This window comes from Zingiber officinale, chromosome 6A (assembly GCF_018446385.1).
Source record: "Zingiber officinale cultivar Zhangliang chromosome 6A, Zo_v1.1, whole genome shotgun sequence".
Taxonomy (NCBI): domain Eukaryota; kingdom Viridiplantae; phylum Streptophyta; class Magnoliopsida; order Zingiberales; family Zingiberaceae; genus Zingiber; species Zingiber officinale.
In genome coordinates this window covers 113,825,372-113,848,189 of record NC_055997.1, presented here as the reverse complement: position 1 = coordinate 113,848,189, position 22,818 = coordinate 113,825,372, and the positions used below count along the sequence as shown (strand labels likewise).

Sequence of the window (22,818 nt, the reverse complement as noted above, 5' to 3'; positions counted from 1 at the left end):
AGTACAGTTTCCTAAACAAAAGTGGGAAATACAGATTGAAAAGGCTGAAGAAACTGTATTCACCAGAACCTCTTATCTGGAAATAAGGGTCGTCATACCAGATACAAAATGTCACCTGTATGTATGTCAATCATATGCAACCACCAAAATACAACATACATAATGCAGTAAGCATAAACAATAAATGCAATTCATGCATATGATGCAAAAATGACATGGTCACCCCTGACGCTAGTCAGCCATCTCCACACGATAGTGAGATCGAGTGGGTAGGGCTATGACGACTGTGCACTCTGCCATCACTGCTCTTGAGTGAACAAGTGAACAGAATGCTGTCAGAGTACACGTATCCTCATACCCCAAACATAGTGGGGGAGCCTAAGCTCTCATCTCCCTGTATCATAGTCAAGGGGAGGGATTCCCGTCCGCTACATGCTGCAGTCATCGTTACCCATGAGCGGACCAGTGGAGCCTTGACAGAGCAAACTGTACATACCCTGGCTGATATACCACTAACCCATGAGTGATTGTGTGTACAGATCATGTAACTGCGATGTGCTCAACAATAATGGAGTCGACAATCACTCAGCATGCAATCATGCAAGATGATGCATGACACTAAGCATGTAGATCCTGACAGTATACACCTTCATATAATATGTACCAAAAAGGAAATAAATTCATACAATGATCTAGGTAACAATAAACTAGGTACACAAGTCAGACATGTCAAATAACTAGACTACTATACAGTAGGACAATGTATGTCACTATTTCTATGAACAGGAATAAACATGACAACAAACAAGATAATATAAGTATGAATGCATAGTTGATAGGAATATAGGCAGACTACAAGAACCAAGAAGTGACATACCAAGGTAGTGTTGGTGCAACCTTAGGTCAAGGTTGACTTGGTTGACCTGACTCGAGTTGACCTGACTCAAGTTGTATTTTGATGTTTGACTTAGGAAGATTGTTGGTGCAACCTTAGGTCAAGGTTGACCTAGTTGAGTTGTATTTTGATGTTTGACACTCGTGGAAGAGTTGTATTCTTGATATGGGACAAGAATAGATGTTTGGGAGATTATTGGTGCAACCGTAGGTCTAGGTTGACCTGGTTGACCTGATTCGGGAAAGAGTCCAAGTATGGAGACTTGGCAACGGAAAAAGTCCAAGCAGGGAACTTGGCACTGGAAAAGTCCAAGCAGGGAGCTTGGCACGCGAAAAGTCCAAGTGTGGAGACTTGGCACGGGAAAAGTCCAAGTATGGAGACTTGGCACTGGAAAAGTCCAAGTATGGAGACTTGGCATGGAGAAGTCCAAGCAGGGAGCTTGACACGAGGAAAGTCCTAGCTGGATGTTAGGCGGTGGAAAGTCCCAGTGAGTGAAGCTTGAATGGGAAAGTCCTAACTGGGATGTTAGGCGGTGTGGAAAGTCCCGTGAGTGAAGCCGGGGAAAGTCCTAACTGGGATGTTAGGCGGTTGGAAAGTCCCGTGAGTGAAGCCGGGCAGTGAAAGTCCTAACTGGGATGTTAGGCGGTGTGGAAATCTGGTGAGTGAAGCGGTGAAAGTCCGGTGAGTTAAGCTGGCAGGAAAATCCAGATGGATCGGGATGATCGGACATCCGGTGTCGAGAAAGTCCAAGTAGGTCAAAGGATTGACCGGACACTTGGGGAATTCTAGTAGGTCGAGGGTGACCGATGCTAGGAATGAAGTACCAACAGTCGAGGTTGACCGAATGTTGGTTAGGAAGGCTTGGGACTTAGTTTGGGCAAAACCAAGTCACTAGTTATCCGATCGGTCCGGTGACCGATCAATAACCGATCGATGTGCTCGATCGATATCGATCGATGCGGACCGATCGGAAGGTGATCGATAGCCACGAGAAAACGCTGATCGGTGCGTGGACCGATCAGAGCTTCGATCGCGACGCACCGATCAGGAGATGATGTCGCGGAAGGAAGAGCTTCAAAGTTAAGAGTTGGGATCGGTCCGTGGACCGATCCAGCTGTGGCCTGATCGGTCCACGGATCGATCAGAGTACGCGAATGTTCTTCCCTGATCGGTCCGCAGACCGATCAGGGTTCTAGCCGTTGCAACGCAACGGCTAGTTTCTTCGCTGTTTCTTCTTCGCAGGTATAAAGGAGACGAGGGCATCTTCTGTGCTATTGCTTCTTTCTCTTCTCTTCTGCTACAGAGCTGCTGTTCTGGTGCTTGAGCTTTGTTGAGCTCTTCTTCGCAAGCTTCGCGTGAGCTTCTTCCTTCGGCTGGGACTCCGACTGAGCTGCTGCTGTGGTTGGCGTCTGAGAAGCTGTTGCTTCTTCAACAGTCGACAAGAAGGAAGAACGCGAGAATTTGGGGCGGCTATTCACCCCCCCCTCTCTAGCCGAGTACGAAGGATCCCAACAGGTAGAAGTAAACACAATCATTACTACTAGCTATAAACTACTATACATATAAAAAATGACTATATCAAGGAGATAAATCAGAGAAACCCGCCTTTAATGTGTAGTCTGAACCAAATGACGCCCTGTCACGACAACTATCTCAATCACAGTCCTGCACATAGTATGCACAATATAGCTAAGTTTTATTATAAATCAAATACTAATCATAATCCGATTAGGACACTATGGCCCAACCCCATTTAATAACCTTATCCTTCTTTCATAGTTAATCCAACTAGAGAAACCAACTAATAAATTCAGATTATGCAACCCTAATCATTTCTTCTTCTAATAGGATTTACTAAGCACAATTAATCCTAAACTCACCCAAGTCGGAGACTTCCCTGTTGACCACGGCTAGAGAGCGGCTACCAGAAAATGTTAACTGAAGGTGCCTGTTGTTGGATTGAAAAGAATTTAAATATCTCCACAATTGCATGATATTGTCTACTTTGGGCCTAAACCTTCATGGTTTTGCTCTTGGGCTCTCCCCAAAAGGCCTTATACTAATGGAGGTATCTTTCTCTTATAAACCCATGATCTTTCTCGTGTTTTCAATGTGGGACTATGTTTGCAACCTTGCAACCCCAACAATCCCCCCCTCAAACAAAAGACCACAGACTTCTCATGTTCGATCATAGACCCACCAGGTCTTCCTGCCCCTCGGTCCACCCGACCTACTAGGACTTCCTTGCCTAGTCGCAACTAGGACTTCCTGCATGGTGTCTGGTCCTCTTGATCCGAACATAGGAGCCCCCACTTCTTTTGTTCGAGGTCAATATTGTACCCACATGACTCAATTAGACCATAGCTCTTGTGCACAGTCGGCGGTTAAACCTTTTGGCAGTCCGGGCTCTGATACCAATTGTTGGATCGAAAAGAATTTGAATATCTCCACAATTGCATGATATTGCCCACTTTGGACCTAAACCCTCATGATTTTGCTCTTGAGCTCTCCCCAAAAGGCCTTATACCAATGGAGATATCTTTCTCTTATAAACTCACGATCTTTCCCATGTGTTTTCAATGTGGGACTATGTTTGCAACCTTGCAACCCCAACACCTGTCGCCGGAGCTCTGTGGCTTGAGCTACCACAATCCTACTGTCGGAACGATCACTCCTAGTTAGCACAACTGAAATCAAACCCAAATCTCTACACCCTATACAGAAAATGCAACTCCAATTCCTATTAATCTGATATCAACCATAACTTACTCCAAATCAGTCGCTGACCTCTTTCCTTTCCGGTGGTTTACTGTGACATTGATCGGGATCGGCTGTCGACGGCTAGCTGCTGGCAGCAGTGGTGAGGAGAAGACGAGATCAAAAGAATTACGAGGGTAAGGCTCGACGGCACCAACGCCTACCAAAAAGAGGTAGGGCTTGGAACCTTGCTCTCGACCGAAGATCAACTCGTGCAAAGGTGCGGTGGTGAGAGACCCAATCTAGGGCACGAGCTGGCGACAAGGACAGCGACACACAGTGGTCAGATCTAGGGCTCTTGTAAGCCTTTAGTGTCCACTTAAAGGAGGAAGACGGTGGTCAGAGAGGGTGGCGGCAGTGGCATCGATGTTGAGCGATGTGTAGGGGGAGTCGACACAGATCGGGGTGGATGAGAGGAAGGGAGGAAGAAGAGTCGGGAGAGGAAGTGAGACGTCGGGAGGGTGGCGCCGGTTGGGGAAGATGAAGAGTTCGTTAGCGTCGGGTTGGGGCGGCTGTGGCTCGACGTCGTGCGAGAGGGGAGAAGGGAGATGGGTTCGACGGTGAGAATGACTAGGCACTACAAAAAATAAAGGATTTCGGGACAAAATTGGGGACGAATTTTGAAAAAAAATTCGTTGCAAAAATTTTTGCGACAAAATTTGGGACGAAAATTTTTTCGTCCCAAAATGGTTGATGCCAACTTTTGGAACGAATTATGGATTGTTGCAAATTTGGGGACGAATTTGGCGACGAAAAAAATTTTCGTCCCCAAATTCGTTGCAAAAAAGTATAGAAATTTGCAACGAAAACTGTTTTTGTTGCAAACCTAGGAACAAATTTAGGGACGAATTTACATAAATTTTCAGCCAAAATTGTCTTGATTTTTGCAACAAATTTGGGGACAAATTCGGTGACAAATTATATTTTGTTGCCAAGTTTGTCCCTAATATTGCAACGAATTTGGGGACAAATTCGGTGACAAAATTATTTTTGTTGCCATCTTTGTTCCTAATTTTGCAACGAATAATAAATTTGTTGCAAAACTGGCAACGAATTTCACAACAAAAACTTGCCAAGCACACCAGATAAATTTTCGTCCCAGAATTCGTCCCAAATTCTGGGACGAAATTTGGGACGAAATTTGTGGATTCGTCCCAGATTCTGGGACGAAATTTGGGACGAATTTTGTGGATTCGTCCCAAAATTCGTCCCAAAATCTGGAACGAATTCTGGGACGAAAATAATTTTGTCCCAAATTACGATAGAATTGGGACAAATAATTTTCGTTGCCAAATTCGTCCCTATTTCAAATAATTTTTTCCAGCTTCAATCTCTTTCTACAATACAATCCAAATACATACAAACCAAATTCAAATAACAAATAATATGCATTCAACACATCCTAATTTAACATTCAACACATACAAATTTAACATTCAACATATCGATCAACTCATAATTCAAGAAGTATAAAGTTCGCAACAAAGTTTACAATATCCATTTTGTTCAAGCTACTAGAAAATATGATACAAAGTTCAACAACCCAATGTTTTATAAATCCATCATCCAACCAACAACACTAAGAATACATATAGTCATCTTCATGTGCCACAAAATCTTTGATCCCCATCAAATCTCTTTTGCCTACATAACAACAAACAAATAAACTAGATCATGTCTAACAAGAAAGATTGTAAATATTATACGATATGGCCATGTAAAAAGAATAATTGGAAACAAAACATAAATATGAAATTCCTTAAACATTCTAATAAAAGCCCTAATTATAATAAAAGTCATATTTACCAACGATATGAATCATCCATGTCATAATAACGATAAATAAAATTATAAGAATTATTTTGAAGCTAAGTACATGTATCGTAATTACGATACAACCTAATATAATTGACACATCATATAGAGAAAAAGAGAGAGAGATATTGTGAAGTATGATATTAGGGTTTAAATTTTCTCACTTAGTTAACTTTATTTTTCATTTTAATTTGCTGAATTTATAGTTTTGTCTTTGGTTGATATTTAATGTAAACTAAAGGATGTTTAAAATAATTGTTCATTTCATTGTGTTAACTAGTTGACAATTTCATATGAATAACTTTAGCACATTTTTAACAACTCTTTACAAAATATTAAGGTAGGAGGATGCATCGTTATCTAGTAAAGAATTTTAGAATAGTGTAATGTAATTCTAGATGAAATATAAAACTTTTATGTATCTATATAGTTTTGAACTATACATAGATCAAATTCAGAACTTTTATGCATCATTATCATTGAAGACAAAACAAGAAAGAGCAACTTATCAAAAAGAATGAACACAATTAAACAACTATTTAAAGCTAATTTTAACATAATTATTTAAAGTTAACTTTATATAATTAAACAACTATAACATAATTATTTAAAGCTAACTTTATATATAGATCAGTCAATGCATATTAAAGAACTTAGGAATACCGAAAAGAGGTGAACAAATACATTTGTCTTCAACTACACCGAGATCGCACCAACTTGAGACCTGCACAAACAACATTATCAAATCAGGAAAAAATAAAGTCGAGTATTAGAGACTTCATTCATATTGCCTAATTATGCTTTAATTTTGTTACTGGTACACAACTAAGAATCATATAGATTAGTCTACGTCAAAGATAAGTCATCTCATACATTGACAGTGGAACAGTGCAAGAAGACAACAGACTTAACCTACAAATGGCAGAGTTGAAAAGTTAAAAAACCATTGATTAATGTGTAAAGCAGTAAACATAAGAAAAAAATCATCATACATTATTAAAATTATCAAAAATCATCACCGCCATCATCGTTATCATCGTAGGCATCATCATCGTCATCATTGGGAGGATTCTGACATTGAGCGGAGCTCAACTGAAGGTGTTGCATGATAAATTCTTGTTGTCGGCGCATTTCTCTAATATCTTTCTCCAAATTAGCCCGTTCTAGGTCTCTTTGCACCCTTTCTTGGTCTCTTTGCGAAATTATTTCCTTCAGATGGCTAACCTCATCAGTCAAGGTATTTACTTGGGTCGTAAGTGCTGATGTGGAGGAAGAAGTTCTAACTAATCTTTGGGTTCTACTCAAGGAACCCATCCCTAATATCCTTCCCCCTTTTGGTCCTCCACTGGCCTCTAACCATAAACTCAAATTATTGCCAACAGACTCCTCAGACCCCTGACTATCGATGCCAGCTTGTGAGCATGTTTGAGCTAGCTCGAGTTGATCATATTTTTCCTGTTTTGTAAAACACATACGATATTGATTAGATATAATAGAAACACATATAATATTAAGACAATAATGGTAGGTAAATAATTAAATTTAAACCATATATTAAGGTAAAATAAAAATTAATTCCAACCTTGACTGCTTTTGCTCTCGCCCCACTCCATGTGTTATCTTTTTTTTTAAAAGTGCGAGTGAAAGCATCAATGAAAGAAGGCTCCTTCCCTGTCTCCTTGGTCTAAAAAAACATTATTTCAAATAACGAAATAATTTGATATATATTAAAAATTTGTGAAAGAGTGAAACTATTACCATTCTCCGTCTATGCTCATCTATGTTAATGGAGCCTCCCGCATATATAGCACTTGAGTCACCAGAATTGTGAGATTGATTCATTCTATTCAGGTCACTCCTTTGTTTACTTTCCTCCGTTGCCCAAAATAGAGTGATCCTCTCCCAATTTTCTTCAGTGATGAAGTTTGGTTTTTTCCGCCGACTCTTTGCGTGACTTAATACATGTCTAATGTGATCGCCACATTTCTTTTAAATATTCTTCGTATCTCCATTTCGTCATTCGGTCCCAATTATTTAAGCGCTGAAATAGAAATTTATTTTATTATATAATCACTGTAAAATTGAAGTAAAGTTAAGAAAATTTACTTTGAACTCGCTCCACCAAAGTTGTTTTGTGGCTGGTGGAGTGCTTGAATATGTCAAAGAATCCCCTCCTCAATGGTTGTTCACGATCCTATTTATTTCTCGAACAACTTGTACCAGATTTTCAAAGCTGCATTAAATTACAAAATAATGATATTATATAATTAAGATAGATCTAACAAATAAAATATTTTATAGTACTTACGAATCACCGATGGGGACTAAAGGGGCTCTATCATTCCTAAACTCAGCAAATGAATTTCTTGCTGAGTTAGGAGGATCTGAGTGGACAGGTAACTGTTCTGGGTAAGGTACTTGTGGCGGCGAATATGAAACCGGTGCAGAAGGTACATGAGAAGGGCCCGGCTGATGAAGGGGTGGCATAGGTACACTGGCAGGAGAATATGATGCCGGTGGAGAAGACACATGGGATGGGCCTGCTTGAGTAGGGGGTGGATTAGGTTCACTGGCAGGTGATGGATGTGTCTGGTCCTGTGATCGCCGTCTACGTCCACCACGTCGAAATATATGCTGGAAATTTCAACAATTTAATAAAGTTAATTACAAATCTAATACATAACAAAGGATAATTAAAAACTTACCATTTTTATGTAAAGATTATGGAAAAGGATGGAGGGGAAATTTATGAAATGTGACCTCTGATGACCTGTAGGAATAAATACAATGTGTTAACAGATAAAGTAAATCAAATTATAAAAGAGACAGTATATACAATAAAATATGGGAAATTTCTTTAAATAAGCTAACAAAACTTACCCATCATCAAAAATCAAAGTCATCATTGTCATTATCATCCTCATCCTCCTCTTCCTCCTCCTCTTCCTCTTCCTCTTCCTCTTCCTCTTCCTCCTCCTCCTCCTCCTCCTCCTCATCATCATCATCATCATCAATTTCACTTCTATCTACGTTGATTACTACACCGTTGGGATCTCGTAAAGTTGGAATAATATATTCCTCAGTCTGAAAGGTGTTTGAAACTTCCTCTTGTTGATATGCAATGTTTTCCCAACGTGCCTCAATTTTTTCCGTGCTTTAGTTTTACAAACAACCCACCAATCAATCTTATCGCGTTTCAAACTCGGATATGAAGAATAGAATACTTGAATTGCTTGTTGTGCCAACACAAATGGTTCATATCTCTTATAAAATCTCTTATGATTTATTTCAACTAAATTATAATGTGGATGCACTTTCATCCCTCTAACAGGGCCAAACCAGCGACACATAAATAATATAACTTGCATTTGTGGTCCTGGGTATTCTACTTCTATAATTTCATCCAACAAACCATAAAAATCATTACTTGGACCTCCTTCATTGGATGACGATACGCACACCCCACTATTCATGGTATTCTTGCCCATTCCATAGTCTTGAGTATGAAAATTATATCCATTTATGAAATATGCTGGCCAAGTGCGTACGCATGAATTTGGACCCCATGACAAATGGATTAGCCATTCTTGTTCAAGGTGAGATTGATTAGCTTGAACCTAAGGTCAAAACACAAATTGTTAAAAGTATGCATATGTATCACACAAATATAGATTTTTTACTTACATATGATTTGAACCATGCAGCAAATTCTTCTTCACAAAATCGATCGAACTCTTGTGCCGATAATTCAGAATATAAGTTGGTAAATATCCTACTCAAAAAAACATATTGTTACACAAATAATTGAAAAAAAAAAAGAAATAAAAATAAAAATATATACTTACTCGTAATATGATGATACTTCTGGACAATTTAGTAAAATATATGTTTGGGTTGCTCGCCATTCTTTACCAGTTAAGTATCTTTGTTTACATGGTCCACTTGGTCGACCAAGGTAGTTAAAAATTGAAAATGAGGTAACATTTGGATCAATAGGACCCTCATCATTTCTGCCCGCTCTTCGCCTTTTGCATTGAACATGAGGTTCAAAATAATATGATGCAAAAGTGGTGACTTCCTCCACAATGTATGCATTAACAATAGAGGCTTCAACTCGTGCTTTATTTTTCACCTTTTTCTTCAAATGATATAAGAATCTGTTGAAGATATATAAAATTATATTAAATAAATATATATATATATATAAATAATCCAGGAGTAGAAATATTTTTTTTTCATTCAGACATTCGAATTATACAAATAAGACACTCTACCTTTCAAATGGATACATCCACCGAAAATGAACGGGTCCTCCAACTTTGGCCTCATATGGCAAGTGAACCAAAAGTTGCTCCATGGAGTCAAAAAAAGAGGGTGGAAATATTCTTTCCAAATTGCACAAAATGATTGGAATATCTCTCTCTAACTTCTCCATGTGTGAACGTTTCAAAACTGTTGAGCAAATATCATGTAGGAAAATACTTAACTCCGTAATCGCTCCACATACAAATTGTGGTAAGAGTTCCTTAAAAGCAATAGGAATCAGTCTTTGCATTATGATATGACAATCATGACTTTTCATACCAATTAACTTCCATTCTTTCATATCAACACATCTTCCAAGATTAGAGACATACCCATCTGGAAATTTCAAAGATTTCAACCATTCACATAGGACACGTCTTTGATCCTTATTTAATGTATAAATTGCCTTTGGCTTTGGTCCTCTACTATTTTCATCGACATCAAGAGTGGGTCTTTTACATATGAGTCGCATATCTTTTCTTGCATTGAGATTGTCTTTTGTTTTTCCGGTGATATCCATCACAGTATTTATCAGATTATCAAAAACATCTTCTCAATATGCATTACATCGAGATTATGATGTATCAAATGACTAAACCAATACGGTAAATCCCAAAATATACTTCGTTTAGTCCATTTATGTGTACTCCCATATTCATAATTTGTACCATATGGTTGTTCAATAACAGAGGGAAAGTGATGCACTCTGTACCAAATATCTTGACCAGTCAATCTCAATGGCGGAAGTGTTCTTTCGATCCTATTTTTAGTGAATTCATCTTTATTCTTTCTGAACTTATGATTTGTTGGTAAGAATTGCCTATGACAATCAAAATAACTTGGTTTCTTTCCGTGTTTCAATCTGAATGACTTTGATCTCTCCATACATATTGGGCATCCCAAGATCCCAACAGTACTCCAACCTGATAGCATACCATAAGCTGGAAAGTCATTTATGGTCCAAAGAAGAGCAGCCTTCAGTATAAACATCTGGTTAGAATGAACATCGTATATAGGAACACCTTCATCCCATAGTTGTTTAAGTTCTGCTATCAGAGGTTGCATATAAATATCTATTAACTTTTTGGATTTTGCGGACTGGTACAACCAATGTTAAAACATATAAGGTGTTTTCATGCACATCCCAGGTGGAAGATTATACGGCGTTAAAATAACTGGCCAACAAGAATAATTTCTTCCTGATTTACCAAACGGAGCAAATCCATCAGCACAAAGACATAATCTAATATTTCTAGTCTCCTTTGCAAAATCTGGATATGTTCTATCAAAATTTTTCCAAGCATCTGCATCTGATGGATGACACATTAAACCCTCTTCTGTTTGATGAGTTGCATGCCAAGTCATGTGTTCCGCAGTTGCCTTTGATGCATACAATCTTTGTAATCTAGGAGTTAAAGGTAAATAAAACAACTGGTTGTGTGCTTTACGTCGTTGTTGACTCCTGGTTGTCTTATACCTATCTTGATTACAGAATTTACAAACCTCTACTTCTGCATCATCTCCCCAATATAACATACAACCATCTCTGCAAACATCAATTCTTTCAACTGGAAGACCTAAATCTTTCACCAGTTTTTTCATACTGTAAAAATCAAGAGGCAAACTGTGATCACGTGGCAAAGTATCGTTAAACGCTTGAACAACATCATTAAAACAATCTTGCGACATATTATGATCTGCCTTTATATTTAATAATCTGGATGTGAGAGATAATTTAGTCTGACTGTCACAACCGGAATATAATGGTTCATTTGCATCACTCAATACTTCTTGAAATTTGTAATATATTTCATCCAGACCTGGTACATCAGACTCCTCCAACGGCAATGTATTAGTGGCAAACATTTGTTCACTTGTTGGAGGAAAATAGAACTTGCACCAAGCGTCTCGGGAATATAATTCTGACAACTTGCATCAATTACCATCCTCTGATATGGATTGAATTGTTCATAATAACTCTGATCCCCACTAGCAGAGGCTTGAAAATTCCGTCCATAATCCTCATCAGATATGAACGGTTCGCCATGACTTGTCCAATTATAATAATTCGGAGTAAAACCAAATCTACAAAGATGTTCTTCAACTTTATCGGTGGGTAAAAATTTCCCATTGTGACATTTTCTACACGCGCACCTTATCTTCTTGCCATCCATATACATAACTTGAGTAGATGTAAAATTTAAAAATTGCCTCAGTCCAGTGATAAACTCAAGAGTTAACCCCTGACGATTAGGCAAATTTTTGTTATACATCCAACTTCGCTCATTCTGCATTTTACCTGAATTCAACTGTTTAGTTAAACATTATTAAAAGTTACTATAGATAAATCTTATCATTGAGGACAAAACAAAAAACAACAGCTAATCAAAAAGACGGAACGCAATTAATCAACTATAATAAAATTATTTAAAGCTAACTTTATATATAAAGTAAATGCATAATAAAGAACTTAAGAATACCGAAAAGAAGTCAACAAATATGTCTTCAACTACACTGAGATCACGCCAAAATGAGACCTGCACAAAAGAACATTATCAATTCAGACAGTAATATTTGAATATTAACTTAAACAACTGATAAAATGGTCAAATTCCGGTAGCCATAAACAGTCCAACCAACTGCCAAAATGGTGCACAGCGGTAGCCATACGCCCAGCAGCGGCTGCCGCCGCCGGCCAGGCAGCGGCTGCCGCCGCCGGCCAGGCAGCGGCTGCCGCCGCCGGCCAGGCAGCGGCTGCCGCCGCCGGCCATGCAGCGCCGGCCAGGCAGCGCCTGGACGCGGCCAGCCCGCGCCGGCAGGGAGTCCAGCGACGCCGAGAGAGAGAGATCTGAGAGCGTTTTGCTTACCAAACGAAAACCTTCCACCGCCGATCGTCGTAGATCACGCCGTCATCGGTCGGAGATGTGGCCGAAACCTGGAAATCGCAGATGGGAAGAAGGGGGAACGGGGGAGAGAGAGGAAAGAAAAGAGAGAAGGGAAAAAGAATCGGGTTGGGAATTAGAATTAGGGTTTTTAGGAACAAATATTTTTTGTTCCCAATTTCGTCCCTAAAATTGGGATGAATTTCTGGACTTGTCCCAAATTTTGGGACAAATTTAGGGATTCGTCCCAAAACTTAAATTAATTTAAAATAAATTAAATCAAAGACCGAAAGCTTATATCTTGACCTAGAGACATCGGAATTTGATGAAATAAGTTTCTATGCGTTCGTATCGTTGCCCTGATCATAAATATGTCACAAAACATATTTTTTTAAATAATATTTTAAGTGATTCAAATTTTTAATACCAAATTAGGTCAAATTGGAATTAAAAAATTCCAAAAATAAAAATATTTGGTAAAAAATATTTTTATGGATATATTTACGATCAGGATAATGATACGAAGGCATAGAAATTTGTTTCATCAAATTTTGATGTCTCTAGGTATATATTTTTTAATACATATATAGGTTGCTATTAGCTAAAAAGGTGTTGTGTAGTGAACGGTTGTAAATTAGTGTCTGAAAGCTTATATCTTGACCTATAGACATCGGAATTTGATGAAACAAGTTTCTATGCGTTCGTATCGTTGCCTTGATCATAAATATGTCACCAAACATATTTTTTAAAAAATATTTTAAGTGATTCAAATTTTTAATTCCAAATTAGGTCAAATTGGAATTAAAAAATTCAAAAAATAAAATTATTTGGTAAAAAATATTTTTATGGATATATTTACGATCAGGACAATGATACGAAGGCATAGAAATTTGTTTCATCAAATTCTGATGTCTCTAGGTATATATTTTCTAATACATATATAGGTTGCTATTAGCTAAAAAGGTGTTGTGTAGTGAACGGTTGTAAATTAGTGTCTGAAAGCTTATATCTTGACCTATAGACATCGGAATTTGATGAAACAAGTTTCTATGCGTTCGTATCATTGCCGTGATCGTAAATATATCACCAAACATATTTTTTAAATAATATTTTAAGTGATTCAAATTTTTAATACCAAATTAGGTCAAATTGGAATTAAAAAATTCAAAAAATAAAAATATTTGGTAAAAAATATTTTTATGGATATATTTACGATCAGGACAATGATACGAATGCATAGAAATTTATTTCATCAAATTCCGATGTCTCTAGGTCCGTATATAAGGCGTCCCATTTTGTTTTTTTTTTTAAAGATATTTAAATTTTTGGGACGAATCTCTGGATTCGTTCCAAAATTTGGTACGAATCCAGAGATTCGTCCCAAAACTTAAAATAATTTAAAAAAATTAAATCAAAGACCGAAAGCTTATATCTTGACCTAGAGACTTCGGAATTTGATGAAACAAGTTTCTATGCGTTCGTATCATTGCCCTGATTGTAAATATGTCACAAAACATATTTTTTAAATAATATTTTAAGTGATTCAAATTTTTAATACCAAATTAGGTCAAATTAGAATTAAAAAATTCCAAAAATAAAAATATTTGGTAAAAAATAATTTTATGGATATATTTACGATCAAGACAATGATACGAACGCATAGAAATTTATTTCATCAAATTCTGATGTCTCTAGGTAGATATTTTTTAATACATATATAGGTTGCTATTAGCTAAAAAGGTGTTGTGTAGTGAACGGTTGTAAATTAGCGTCTGAAAACTTATATCTTGACCTATAGACATCGGAATTTGATGAAACAAGTTTCTATGCGTTCGTATCGTTGCCCTGATCGTAAATATATCACCAAACATATTTTTTAAATAATATTTTAAGTGATTCAAATTTTTAATACCAAATTAGTTCAAATTGGAATAAAAAAATTCCAAAAATAAAAATATTTGGTAAAAAATATTTTTATGGATATATTTACGATCAGGACAATGATACGAATGCATAGAAATTTATTTCATCAAATTCTGATGTCTCTAGGTCCGTATATAAGGTGTCCCATTTTGTTTTTTTTTTAAAGATATTTAAAATTTGGGACGAATCTCTAGATTCGTCCCAAAACTTAAAATAATTTAAAAAAATTAAATCAAAGACCGAAAGCTTATATCTTGACCTAGAGACATCATAATTTGGTGAAACAAGTTTCTATGCGTTCGTATCGTTGCCCTGATTGTAAATATGTCACAAAACATATTTTTTAAATAATATTTTAAGTGATTCAAATTTTTAATACCAAATTAGGTCAAATTGGAATTAAAAAATTCCAAAAATAAAAATATTTGGTAAAAAATATTTTTATGGATATATTTACGATCATGACAATGATACGAACGCATAGAAATTTGTTTCATCAAATTCTGATGTCTCTAGGTATATATTTTTTAATACATATATAGGTTGCTATTAGCTAAAAAGGTGTTGTGTAGTGAACGGTTGTAAATTAGTGTCTGAAAATTTATATCTTGACCTATAGACATCGGAATTTGATGAAACAAGTTTCTATGCGTTCGTATCGTTGCCCTGATCGTAAATATGTCACCAAACATATTTTTTAAATAATATTTTAAGTGATTCAAATTTTTAATACCAAATTAGTTCAAATTGGAATTAAAAAATTCCAAAAATAAAAATATTTGGTAAAAATTATTTTTATGGATATATTTACGATCAAGACAATGATATGAATGCATAGAAATTTATTTCATCAAATTCCGATGTCTCTAGGTCCGTATATAAGGCGTCCCATTTGTTTTTTTTTTTAAAAGATATTTAAATTTTTGGGACGAATCTCTGGATTCGTCCCAAATTTTGGGACGAATCCAGAGATTCGTCCCAAACTTTGGGACGAATTCCTGGATTCGTCCCAAAACTTAAAATAATTTAAAAAAAATTAAATCAAAGACCGAAAGCTTATATCTTGACCTAGAGACATCGAAATTTGATGAAACAAGTTTCTATGCGTTCGTATCGTTGCCCTGATCGTAAATATGTCACCAAACATATTTTTTAAATAATATTTTAAGTGATTCAAATTTTTAATACCAAATTAGGTCAAATTGGAATTAAAAAATTCCAAAAATAAAAATATTTGGTAAAAATTATATTTATGGATATATTTTCGATCAGGACAATGATACGAATGCATAGAAATTTATTTCATCAAATTCCGATGTCTCTAGGTCCGTATATAAGGCGTCCCATTTGGTTTTTTTTTTAAAAGATATTTAAATTTTTGGGACGAATCTCTGGATTCGTCCCAAACTTTGGGACGAATTCCTGGATTCGTCCCAAATTTTGGGACGAATCCAGGATTCGTCCCAAAACTTAAAATAATTAAAAAAAAATTAAATCAAAGACCGAAAGCTTATATCTTGACCTAGAGACATCGAAATTTGATGAAACAAGTTTCTATGCGTTCGTATCGTTGCCCTGATCGTAAATATATCACAAAACATATTTTTTAAATAATATTTTAAGTGATTCAAATTTTTAATACCAAATTAGGTCAAATTGGAATTAAAAAATTCCAAAAATAAAAATATTTGGTAAAAAATATTTTTATGGATATATTTACGATCAGGACAATGATACGAAGGCATAAAAATTTGTTTCATCAAATTCTGATGTCTCTAGGTATTTATTTTTTAATACATATATAGGTTGCTATTAGCTAAAAAGGTGTTGTGTAGTGAACGGTTGTAAATTAGTGTCTGAAAGCTTATATCTTGACCTATAGACATCGGAATTTGATGAAACAAGTTTCTATGCGTTCGTATCGTTGTCCTAATCGTAAATATGTCACCAAACATATTTTTTAAAAAATAATTTAAATGATTCAAATTTTTAATACCAAATTAGGTCAAATTGGAATTAAAAAATTCAAAAAATAAAATTATTTGGTAAAAAATATTTTTATGGATATATTTACGATCAGGACAATGATACGAAGGCATAAAAATTTGTTTCATCAAATTCTGATGTCTCTAGGTATATATTTTTTAATACATATATAGGTTGCTATTAGCTAAAAAGGTGTTGTGTAATGAACGGTTGTAAATTAGTGTCTGAAATTGAAAGTTTCAAATATTTAGGATCAAATTTGTAAAATTTTTCGAATTTTCTAGGAGTTTTCTAAGAGTTAAGTATTAACCTAAATTCTACACCTTGTTATTTCATTTTTCGAAAAATTCGAATTAAATAACAAGGTTATTTGAAGAAATAATTTTATTGGAATTTTTAAAAAATTTAGGAATTTTTTGGAATTTAATCGGATCTCGTATAACATATTTGGAGGGGATGCATTAATGGGTTTGGGAAAAACCTGTTTGGAATACCAATAAAGAGGAAGTTGATTCAGAAACTAACCTTAGGTTTAATTAAAAATACCTGCGTTTATAACCTTTTATTTCTTTTCTGACCCGTGCCCTCACTACAAAAAAACATAAATTTGGGGACAAATATTTGGAACGAAAATTATTGGTCCCAAAATTGCGACAAATTTAGGGTCGAAAACAAATTTCGACCCAAATAACCAACGAAAATTGCAACAAAAAAAATTTGTTTCAAATTTGCAATAAGAAACAATTTCGTTGCTAAATTCGTCGCCAAATCTGGAACGAATTCAGAATTTGTCCCAAAATCTGGGACGAATCCAGGATTTGTTCCAAAAATGGTATTATTTTTAAAAAAAGACAATCAAATATCGAAGGCTTATATCTTGACCTAGAGACATCAAAATTTGATGAAACAAGTTTCTATGCATTCATATCATTAACTTGATCGTAAATATGTCACAAAACATATTTTTTTAAATAATATTTTAAGTGATTCAAATTTTTAATACCAAATTAGGTCAAATTGGAATTAAAAAATTCCAAAAATAAATATATTTGGTAAAAAATATTTTTATAGATATATTTACGATCAGGATAATGATACGAATGCATAGAAATTTGTTTCATCAAATTCCGATGTCTCAAGCTCAAGATATAAGCTTTCGGTCTTTAATTTTATTTTTTAAAATTATTTTAAGTTTTGGGACGAATCCTGGATTCGTCCCAAAATTTGGGACGAATCCAGGAATTTGTCCCAAAGTTTGGGACGAATCCAGAGATTTGTCCCAAAAATTTAAATATCTTTAAAAAAAAACAAAATGGGACGCCTTATATACGGACCTAGAGACATCGGAATTTGATAAATAAATTTCTATGCATTCGTATCATTGTTCTGATCGTAAATATATCCATAAAAATATTTTTTACCAAATTTTTTTTTTTTGGAATTTTTTAATTCCAATTTGAACTAATTTGGTATTAAAAATTTGAATCACTTAAAATATTATTTAAAAAATATGTTTGGTGACATATTTATGATCAGGGCAATGATACGAACGCATAGAAACTTGTTTCATCAAATTCCGATGTCTATAGGTCAAGATATAAGCTTTCAGACACTAATTTACAACCGTTCACTACACAACACCTTTTTAGCTAATAGCAACCTATATATGTATTAAAAAATATCTACCTAGAGACATCAGAATTTGAAGAAATAAATTTCTATGCGTTCGTATCATTGTCTTGATCATAAATATATCCATAAAAATATTTTTTACCAAATATTTTTATTTTTGGAATTTTTTAATTCCAATTTGACCTAATTTGGTATTAAAAATTTGAATCACTTAAAATATTATTTAAAAAATATGTTTTGTGACATATTTACGATAAGGGCAATGATACGAACGCATAGAAACTTGTTTCATCGAATTCCGATGTCTCTAGGTCAAGATATAAGCTTTCGGTCTTTGATTTAATTTTTTTAAAATTATTTTAAGTTTTGGGACGAATCTAGAGATTCGTCCCAAAAATTTAAATATCTTTTAAAAAAAAAACCAAATGGGACGCCTTATATACGGACCTAGAGACATCGGAATTTGATGAAATAAATTTATATGCATTCGTATCATTGTCCTAATCGTAAATATATCCATAAAAATAATTTTTACCAAATATTTTTATTTTTGGAATTTTTTAATTCCAATTTGACCTAATTTGGTATTAAAAATTTGAATCACTTAAAATATTATTTAAAAAATATGTTTGGTGACATATTTACGATCAGGGCAATGATACGAACGTATAGAAACTTGTTTCATCAAATTCCAATGTCTATAGGTCAAGATATAAGCTTTCAGACACTAATTTACAACCGTTCACTACACAACACCTTTTTAGCTAATAGTAACCTATATATGTATTAAAAAATATATACCTAGACACATCAGAATTTGATGAAACAAATTTCTATGCGTTCGTATCATTGTCATGATCGTAAATATATCCATAAAAATATTTTTTACCAAATATTTTTATTTTTGGAATTTTTTAATTCCAATTTGACCTAATTTGGTATTAAAAATTTGAATCACTTAAAATATTATTTAAAAAACATGTTTTGTGACATATTTACAATCAGGGCAACGATACGAACGCATAGAAACTTGTTTCATCAAATTCCGATGTCTCTAGGTCAAGATATAAGCTTTCGGTCTTTGATTTAATTTTTTTAAATTATTTTAAGTTTTGGGACGAATCCAGGAATTCGTCCCAAAGTTTGGGACGAATCTCTGGATTCGTCCCAATTCGTCCCAAAAATTTAAATATCTTTAAAAAAAAAAACAAAATGGGACGCCTTATATACGGACCTAGTGTCACGCCCCAGGTAGTCCCTGTCCGAAGAAATTTCGGCAACATCTCCCCTGTACGGCGGACAATATGAAGCTCAGTATACATATATCTCCATACCTCGGCCACACACGGCCGGAATAATACAATACAAAAAAACAAGTCACGCAGTTTATATCAACATTCCATATAATTCAACATATAATCAATCCACGCAGTTTAATAAGGAAAGACGATATAAAATCTCGAAAATATATGTACACATCCTACTCCACTACATCGAAGAAAAACCAAATCCACGAAGTAATGAAAATATCTGCAGCGAAAAACAATAGTAGTAAACCTGAATGTTCAATGTACACAATACAAACCCACAATACAAGTATATAAGATGCAAAAGCAAAATATAATCCGACAAAGAAAATCCTCGCGATAATGGGGCTAGCGACTGAAATATCTCCTGACGGTCTCAACCTGAAAAGTAGTAACAACGGGATGAGTTCAACGAACTCAGCAGGTAATCCAATAGACATGTACAGCAATATATAACTACCAGTAATGTCCTAAGGTACAGTCTCCTAAACCATAGGATCTATAGTACAGTTTCCTGACAGTACAATCTATATAGTATAGTCTCCTAAGTATAACAGGTATGCAAGACTAAATAAACTGCAGTAACCAACAATAAGCATGAAATACAATCTACTGCAAGAATATAAGAAGTGCATAACTGAAATAAACTATACTCACCTGCGAGGCTCGGGCGAATGACTGTGAGCATACACAGATAAAAATAGTCAGAGCAAAATCATATAACCTGTATGTATGTCAATCATATGCAATCACCAAAATGCATCAATCATAAATAATGCAATCTGTGCATATGATGCAAATGACATGTCCTGGTCACCCCTACTGCCATGCTCAGCCGTCTCACACACAATGGTGAGACCGAGTGGGTAGGGCTGTGACAACCGTGCACTCTGCCGTCACTACCCCTGATGAGTGACCGAGTGGACGGGATGCTGTCGGAGTACACCTATCCTCCTGCCTCAAACATAGTGAGGGAGCGTAACGCTCTCATCTCCCGGTACGCAATGACGGGGAGGGACCCCGGTGTGCTACCACGCTCCTGTCACGCTACCCATGAGCGTCCTAGCGGAACCAGCGCGATCGACACTCCTTCCCTACACACCCTGAGTGCTGTGCCACTACCCATGCAGTGAACACGTTGTGTGCGGGTCCATGTAGCTGGCCGACGAGCTCAACAATAATGGAGTCGTCAATCGCCCAGCATGCAATCATGCAATATGGTGCATGCGGCTACAGTATGTCATACCTGAACATAGCCTCCTCCATATATGTGTGTGCCCAAAAGGTAAACGCATATATATAACCATGATATAAAACAGCATAAATCCAAAGACCTCACATATAACAAGGATATAAGTATCATGAATCCAAGAGCATGTATCACACATGTACAGCAACTAATCAGTAGAGTAGAGCACTATAGATATACATCTCTATGAACATATACACATGGCAAGCGGTAACAGTATCCAATCCTAAAGTAAAGCAACTAGCAGATGAAGCATGTGATAGGTATCAACTAGCTAAGACCAAGGGGGAGAATAATCTACTATCTACCACTAGTAAATATATATAAGCTACACATATCATAAGACATTATCAAAAGATAAGTCAGAGGGTACCCGCCTCCAATAGACGGTATAGTCAGTCCAAATCCGAAGCCGAGACGCCCGTCTCGAATCAGAATCCTGCGTCAAACAATATATATATTTTATTTAGCTAAATCCAAATGAATAGCTAAATAAAATCCCTAAACTAAATTAGGGCGAAACCCTAATTCATACAATCTCAACCTACCTAATTAAATCTAACGGTCAATTAGGGCTAATTACCCTAACCCTAATTACCCCATTAGATTAATTCAAACAATTATATCTAATCACCATCAACTAACCAATTATAACCTCCAATCAAACCACATAAATAACTAATCAATCACACTTAACCTAATCCATTTAGAACAAGATCATCAAACTAATATTCAAATTCGAAACATGATCTACAACAAGATCAATTATCCTATTCCTTACCTCAAATCCAAGGTGATCACCAATAGATCGCAATCAAAGGTGTTGCTGCCGGAAGGAGAGGTTGCTGGTTTGTAGGTTCTGCCGAAACCAATGAAGTTGCTGGAAGCCAAGATCGCCTTCACAAATCCTCACTGGAAATCAATCGGATCAAGAAGGAATCAATCAAGGAGATCACATATCAACAAGAAATGGAGATCTCTAACCAAGCAATACCCAAATTCCAACAAAAACTCACCTCAAACCGGGACCTCAGTCAACAGCAAGGAGGTGGAGGTCCACTGATCCGATCAAGGGAAAACCTAGCACGAGTCTGATCCGATTCCTTCCCCTAATCCAACAACACCTCCTTGGTTCCAACCTCTCCAAATCCGTGACCTAATTCCACCGCCAAGAAGATGAGGATCGGTAAACAGAGAAGAAAACCGAAGCTCTAAAATCCACAACTAGGTTTAATAGCTTACCTTCGAAACCCTAGGGCATCTTCAAGCCGGCGATCGAATCAGGGAAGAAAGGATCGGCAAAACCGAGAGGAAAGATCGGGAAAGGAAAGGCTCGGGGAAGACCTGAGAACAGGAGATCAGGAGGACCCGCCTCCTTGTTCGACCTCTAGCAAGGTTCCGCTGACCTCCTCCTCAGGCGGTGAAGACGATTGCAAGCCCGTCGGCGTCGAGTTGTTTGCGAGGAACAGAGAGCGATCGAGAAGAAGAGAGGGGAGAAGGAAATCGGGGAGATCGAGAGGGTCGGGTCGGCGCTTTTGGGGGAAGAAGGAAATAAGAAAAGGGATTATATAATAAAAGCATTTCCTCTCTTAAATGGGTATCCCAAATAGGCTTTATCTAAACCCGAAATTAATCCCCTCAAAACTCGTCGTACGAGCTCCGAAAAATTCCCAAAAAATTTCTAAAAATTCCGGAAAAATATTATAAGGCTATTTCTGAAATAACCCTATTTATTTAAATTTTCCGAGATCTCACACCTAGAGAGATCGGAATTTGATGAAATAAATTTCTATGCATTCGTATCATTGTCCTGATCGTAAATATATCCATAAAAATATTTTTTACCAAATTTTTTTATTTTTGGAATTTTTTAATTCCAATTTGAACTAATTTGGTATTAAAAATTTGAATCACTTAAAATATTATTTAAAAAATATGTTTGGTGACATATTTACGATCAGGGCAACGATACGAACGCATAGAAACTTATTTCATCAAATTCCGATGTCTATAGGTCAAGATATAAGCTTTCAGACACTAATTTACAACCGTTCACTACACAACACC

The 22,818-nt window shown here is 35.9% G+C and overlaps 1 long non-coding RNA gene across 1 annotated transcript; it reads right to left on the bottom strand.

Moving 5' to 3' along the window:
• Positions 1 to 4,972: 4,972 nt before the first annotated feature.
• Positions 4,973 to 21,953, bottom strand: LOC121994319. The gene is made up of 3 exons (XR_006115681.1): positions 21,781 to 21,953; positions 6,185 to 6,191; positions 4,973 to 4,983 (listed from the first exon to the last, which is right to left on the bottom strand). It is a non-coding gene; the product is annotated as an uncharacterized LOC121994319 (long non-coding RNA).
• Positions 21,954 to 22,818: the final 865 nt, after the last annotated feature.